Source organism: Temnothorax americanus, unplaced genomic scaffold, assembly GCF_048541705.1.
Source record: "Temnothorax americanus isolate GAGA-0224 unplaced genomic scaffold, ASM4854170v1 Scaffold116, whole genome shotgun sequence".
Lineage (NCBI taxonomy): Eukaryota > Metazoa > Arthropoda > Insecta > Hymenoptera > Formicidae > Temnothorax > Temnothorax americanus.
Genome location: NW_027509249.1, coordinates 247,501 through 253,943, shown reverse-complemented (window position 1 = coordinate 253,943; position 6,443 = coordinate 247,501). Strand labels below are relative to the sequence as shown.

General features: G+C 43.4%; 1 long non-coding RNA gene across 1 annotated transcript; it reads right to left on the bottom strand.

Annotated features, from left to right (window-relative positions):
• Positions 1 to 709, bottom strand: LOC143908806 (uncharacterized). Its single transcript, XR_013260256.1, has 2 exons — positions 126 to 709; positions 1 to 62 (listed from the first exon to the last, which is right to left on the bottom strand). It is a non-coding gene; the product is annotated as an uncharacterized LOC143908806 (long non-coding RNA).
• Between the last annotated feature and the right edge of the window lie 5,734 nt (positions 710 to 6,443).

Sequence of the window (6,443 nt, the reverse complement as noted above, 5' to 3'; positions counted from 1 at the left end):
ACATTTATTCTTACGTTAACTCGACGTTTCGACACTGGTTTTGTGTCCTTATCAAGAGATTTCTAAAAGGTATACGTTGTTACAGGAACAAATGTCGCACGAGAAACAATCAAGGAAATATCTACCTATCTCATACTGTTCGCAAATTGCATTAGCCACCCACAAAGTTCTTGCAGTTCTACTAACATTGTCAAATCTTAAAAAAGTCGCACTTCAGAGCGAGCCGCAGTCATGATGTAAACGGAACCGACCGGTGACACGTCGTTCCGGATCGAAAGACAGCGACTGACTAATCGCCGATATATAAATGAACGACTGTATAGGTCAAACAAATAAAAATAACGCTTAGAGAGTAATTATTACGTGGCTCTTATGATTCTATCGTATAGCGGATTGAGATTCTCAGTGTCTTTTTTTAAATTGATCGTGTTCTTTTGTTCTTTTTTTATGTAAAACATTTCTGCAATCTCCCTCTTCCTTACATTTTTCTCTCTATGCATAATTTCCGTATCGGACCATTTAAAATTATGCCCGTGTGTAAGTCGGTGCTTGCTAACAACGGAGTGTTTATTCACATCTTTTTTGATATCATTTAAATGTTCCTTCACACGAGTTTTCAAATGTCTTAGGGTTTGTCCAATATAAGAAACGTTACAGTCATTACATTCGATTTTGTAGACCACTCCTGTTTCTTTCATATTTTCGAGCTTTTTTTGATTTTTTCTCGTGCGACATTCGTTCCTGTAACAACATGCTTGTAACGACTTCGTTTTGTATACTTTTAGAAATCTTTTGATAAGGACACAAAACCAGTGTCGAAACGTCGAGTTAACGTAAGAATAAATGTCAGTTTGGTCAAAAATACAACCTGTGTTAATTTTTCACTGACAAAGCAAAGAATTTTGGAAAATAAAATGATATTAATTTAATAACTAATATTTTACTTGTATATTTTTGTTACAGGAGCTGTTTGAAAATTAATTAAATCATTGCAATATATGTTAACATTATAGTATATAATAAAATAAATTTAAAATAAAAATGTATAAATTGCAATAAATTACATAAGTTTTAATATATAATAAAAACTATATAGATAGATAAAAAATAAAAGCCATAGTGATGTAAGTCAATATCTTGAAAAATTTGACTTACACCACTATGTGGCTTTTACCTTTTTATATAATATTTGTCCAATGTAGTGCCACAACATTGCTGCAATATTGCAGCAAAATTGCGCTACAATATTGCTGCAACATTGCTGCAATATATCGTGCTGTTGTAACCGAACGGTACTACAAGATGGTGCGATTCGCGTGGATGTCCTATAAATCAACGGTCGCCACTCGGTTTGACCTCGAATAACCGAGAAGGTAGGTATCTCTGATTTCTTAAATCGTCAATCTAACTAATTTTCTTTATTTGCAGGTTCCCGCCACGGATAGATCATCGCCGCCGCTGACCAGAATCGCCGCTGCCACCGCCGACCAGGATCAACGAGGGACTTCGATGGATCGACGCCGATGGACCAGGTAAGTGTGTAAGGTAAGTCGAATTAATAATTCTCGAAATATTTTATGCTATGACAACAAATTATTCAATAATCTTGATTCACACAGTTGGTTGTTGACAAATCTTCGAATTGTACAAGTTGCTGTTCACAGGTATTGCAGAGGCCAAGTGCCTTATCGCTTTACGGCGCACAATGATTATTCGGCAATTATATGCCATTCGCAATAGTAATTGCGACAATTAATGCTTTACGCGGGCGTTTCCGGTTGTTACGGATGTCGCGAGAGGTAATACAACGCACCCGATTTACGCTCGCGTAACTTAGCACGGCTACGATATATATACGGCGTGTAATAGATCTTACTCGTACGGCGATCCCCGAGAGACTGCCTCGAGTCCCGCGTCTCGCTGTGGCTCCCTACTTTCGGAGCCTACCCCCACTCCGACCATACGGCCGCTTTCTCTTTCGGTATTTTTCCACGCTACGCAGTTACAATAGGTGTTTACCGCTTTCGGCCGCGACACAGGTGTTTGCCAGATGTTCGCAGTGGAAATTTCCACGCCCTTCGCCTTACGGGGGACGCACTTTCTCTTTCCCCGGGTAGTGAGTTTTCACCCCCTTAAATATGTATGTTACCACGTCGCCGACCTGCGCGCAGGTCGCCTCCCGGATTACTATTATGATTTTCGGATCGACTTCTCGAAGAAGATGTCCGGGTATACCTGGTGCGGTCCGCCGTCGACGGTGACCCCCTTTGATCCTATTTGGGTGCCTGGTAGGCTAGTTCCCGGGTTCGGTCTTCGGCGATGACTTCCGGTTGCCGAGATCGCTAACGGTCATGTATCTCAGGTGCCGCGCCCAGAACCTTGACGCCGACCCTATCTGCACGCGTACCAGGTCTCCATGAGTGGTCAGGGTCACTTTGTTCTCGGCGCCGACGCTCGGTTGTTGAGATCGCAGACGGTCGCGTATCTCGAGTTCTGATGTACGGATCTTGACGCCGACCCTATCTGCACGCGTACCAGGTCTCCGTGAGTGGTCAGGGCCACTTTGTTCCCGGTGATAACTCGCGGTTTCCGAGATCGCAGATGGTTGCCCATTTCGGGCCCTAATGGTCGGTTCTCGTTTCCGGCCTTGCCTGACCGTCGTCTGGGTCCTACTCGCGCGTCAGGGATAGTTTATTCCCCGGTTCCGGGCCTCGTTCTCTCGGTCGCTTACCTGCCCTTGAAGATTGTGTGTGGCGCTCGCCGGGATCATGCCGCTCACGCGTCGATTCGCGCATGTTCCCCTATGTTTAGGATTAAGGTAAAATCAGGTGGCAGGGCGCTGTCGCGAAAGTAATGGCCCCTGGCGCAAGCACAAACAACCCTCGGGCTTGACTCGACTTTATCCGAGATCACCCGAATATCGCGCTTACCGTTTCGACAGCGCGATTGCAAAACGCACACGCGTATTCCTAAATAAGTATACCGCGCAACGCGTTACATCGCGGATCCATGTGATTCGCCCTTCGTGAGGCCCATACCCCCGCCGAGGGTCTCCTATCGGGACGAAGGATAATCGATATCAATCCGCGCTCTCTTCTGTTCTCTGCCGCGAAAAGAGACACATCGAGCCGGGCGTTCGCGACATTGTGCCTATCGGGAGTGGTCTCGACCGCCAGTGCGTGAAGTCCGTAATCAAGTTTCATCGCAAGCCGCATCCGTGAGATCGCCGCGTGAAACATCTCGAATCGCTCTTTCGCTCGTGCCGCGAAGAGTGAGCCGTTTTCCGACTGCGAGGAGTTCGGTATTGGGGAACGCGAGACGCCCTGTGCGAGGGTAGTTTCGAGCGTACAAGTGTCGTTGCAAGCGGCATTAGTCGTCGCGCAATATCTCTCGTCATACGAGATTGACGAGATTTGTCGCCCGCAATCGAGTGGGCAACGCGCACAAACGGATCACGTGATCACCGCGTGCGGTACCGTGATCCTCATCTAACAGAACGTACAGACGGCGAACGAGACCGTCACCTGCAGTCAGCCCGGGTATCGTGATTGCAACAAGTGTTGTGATAACCGAGCGTAAGTGCAAGCGAGCACTTCTCAATAACTCAGCGCAGGGAGCTCGATCCCGATATCGACCCCTCTCTCGCGGCCATTTTGTCGGGCCGCGCCGTTCGTGAACACGGACCATCATCGTGAATGTAAAGCGTATAGTGATTGTGTAAAAAGCGAACTCACTATCGCGTACCCGAGACAACCAGAAAGCCTGAGCATCTCGCGCCTCGTGACCGCGGTCGCTCGTCTGCTTCGCGCCAAGATATCCGTTGACCGCGAGCAAGATCTCCGGACGCAAGGGCGGTCCTCTACCGCTCTACAAGATTTCCGTTTCGCGAGCCACGCAGACAGAAGGAGCGACTCAAGATTTCCGTCCCGCCATCCCGCGAATGCTCCGGGTGCTCGGGTGCGTGAGTGCGATAAGTACTCTATGTGCAATAAAGTGTGTTGGTCAGAATAACCCGGCGAGCGTTTTTTGAACCCTCTTTTCGCCACCTCCTTGGTTCTTGCCCCGCGCCCTGGACAGGGTGGTCCCGGCATACTTCGTGTCGCGAGGGTACCTCGGTCGCGCACGAAACACCCGAAATGAAAATATTATTATCGGCTCGAGCCGTGCTTAATCAAATAAAATAGTTGATCTCGAATTGCCCGGAAAAAAATGGAAAACCTAACGCTACTTAAACCTAATAGAGCCGCTGCTCCACGGACGGATTCGCCGCGCTTAACCCTAAGTGATTATATGTCTATATATGTTGCCCTACGGGCCGCTCATGCGTCGGATGGGATTGTTAACGTATTGAAAAGGAAAAGTGAACTCGTCTTTATTATTGCACCGATCTGTCGGTTGTGTTCCAAATATAAACTAAATTATTGTGGGCCTTCGCCCGTGGTCTTCTCCCATCCTCGGAACGCGAACTTAAACCGAATGAGGCCCTTTGTTGTGTGGAAAGTTTCTGACGCTGGACGGGCTCTGAAAGCTCGCCGTGGACTCGTCCTCGCTTACTAGCGCCTCGGATGGCGCTTCAGTTCGCCCTCTTACCAGCATTGAGCTCGTCCGTGTCGTGGCTGCCGTCGACTTTACCCTGCAAAGGACCATTCGGGGTGTCCCTTGGTAAAGGGCTTGCGACTGGGAAGCATGCGGTTGCACTGTTAGAGATATAAAGATTTTTAAAATGTTCCGGTGCGCTATAAAGTTTAAATTAAAGGAACATGATTTATATAGAATTATGTATATAATATTGTGATATATAATTAAAATGCATATATATATGTATATATGTATTACTTGTATTTTATATAATTATAATATTCATGTCTTTTATCACTTTTTATTTAATCAGTCTCAAATTCATTGACAAGCGGTATTATACAGTGTTTATTATCACGGTAGGGGATAATAATACATTTTTTGTCTATTTGATCTAAAAGACACGTTACTGTGTTATTTCTCTCTTGCGTGATATAGGAATATTTTGATGAATTAATATTATTTGTTGTACACAAAGTTTTATCACCGCAGATATCAAATGCTTTTCCTATCCTAGACACATAGTATATTCATTATACTTAGAAACATACTGTGCATTGTCTTTATAATACTATTATTTCGCATATAAATTCATTTGTAATTGCAAGAATGATATAAAATATGTTTATAAATGAAACGTTCGTAAGATGTGGCATCCTCAACAACATTTTCACTCAGAACTGCCTGCACAGTAAGTTTTTGGATTATATTTAATTTTATTGATTTACCGCGTCCAAATATTCTTAAACTATCACCATACAGCAGATAACTCCGAGTTGTTCTAAATTTTCCCAAACAATTATCAAATAACTGTTTGCCTACAGCACTGCAATTTTGTTTCTGAAAAACATTATTATATTTGATAGACTGCAATCTTAAATAAGACTTGCACACTTGATGTAAAACTGATTGAGAATTATAAATCATAGGCGGTTATAAGATTCAAAGGGGAAAGCGGATTATGCCCAAAGGGCACCAAAAAGTTGTACTGCTTTAGGAATATGTAGCAGTAGGTGGATGTTAAATTTCATATATTCTGGCCCATATAACTCTTCCGTATCAAAAACAAATTTTTGCAGTGCTCTTTCAGCTTCGTTTAAATCATATTCGCTAATTTTCGAGGACAATAAGATGTGCATACTATACACAAGAAGCGATCAGTGTTTATAATAACGTTCGGCAATTAAATTGTGCAAACATGATAAGGAATAATAAAGAAGCAAGTTTTTCCACTCAGACGCTTTGTACAACTTCAAGTCATTAAGAGAACGAGGTACTCGAATTATTTCACATGGTGGTAAAATGTTCAGTAGACGGTGATTAAAGTGTCTTTTCTTTGATCCAATGTACCACAGACATTCAGAATTTTTACTGTCAAACCATCTAATAAAAAACATTTTAACGCCTAATAATACCGAATGCATGTAGTCTAGTGGAAAAGAAGCTATGATATTAAAAATAGGTACCAGCATAAATAAAGAAGGTCCATTAACACCATAGACAGGTGTACCTTCTGCTAATGCCATTTCAGCATGTATTTTGTGTTGATGTTCTGTTCTTGCACGGTGTTTATCACCACAATAAACACGTGCATAACCATTCCCAACTTTTATGTTTTCCTGGATGCAAACAAAGAGAACACCCGTATTCCCCATTAAATTGACTAATATTTTGTAAAGTGCATCTGGCAACTGAATCTACGGATGACAAGAAAATATGCACTTCAATGTTTACAGTTTTGTCAAAATTTAGCGGTAAACAATTAATTTCATTTTACAAAAATCCTTTGCTGCGACCAAACTGGCTAATATTTATTCAACAAGCACAACGCGTTTCAACCGAGATTTCGGTCCTTCTCAAGTGCG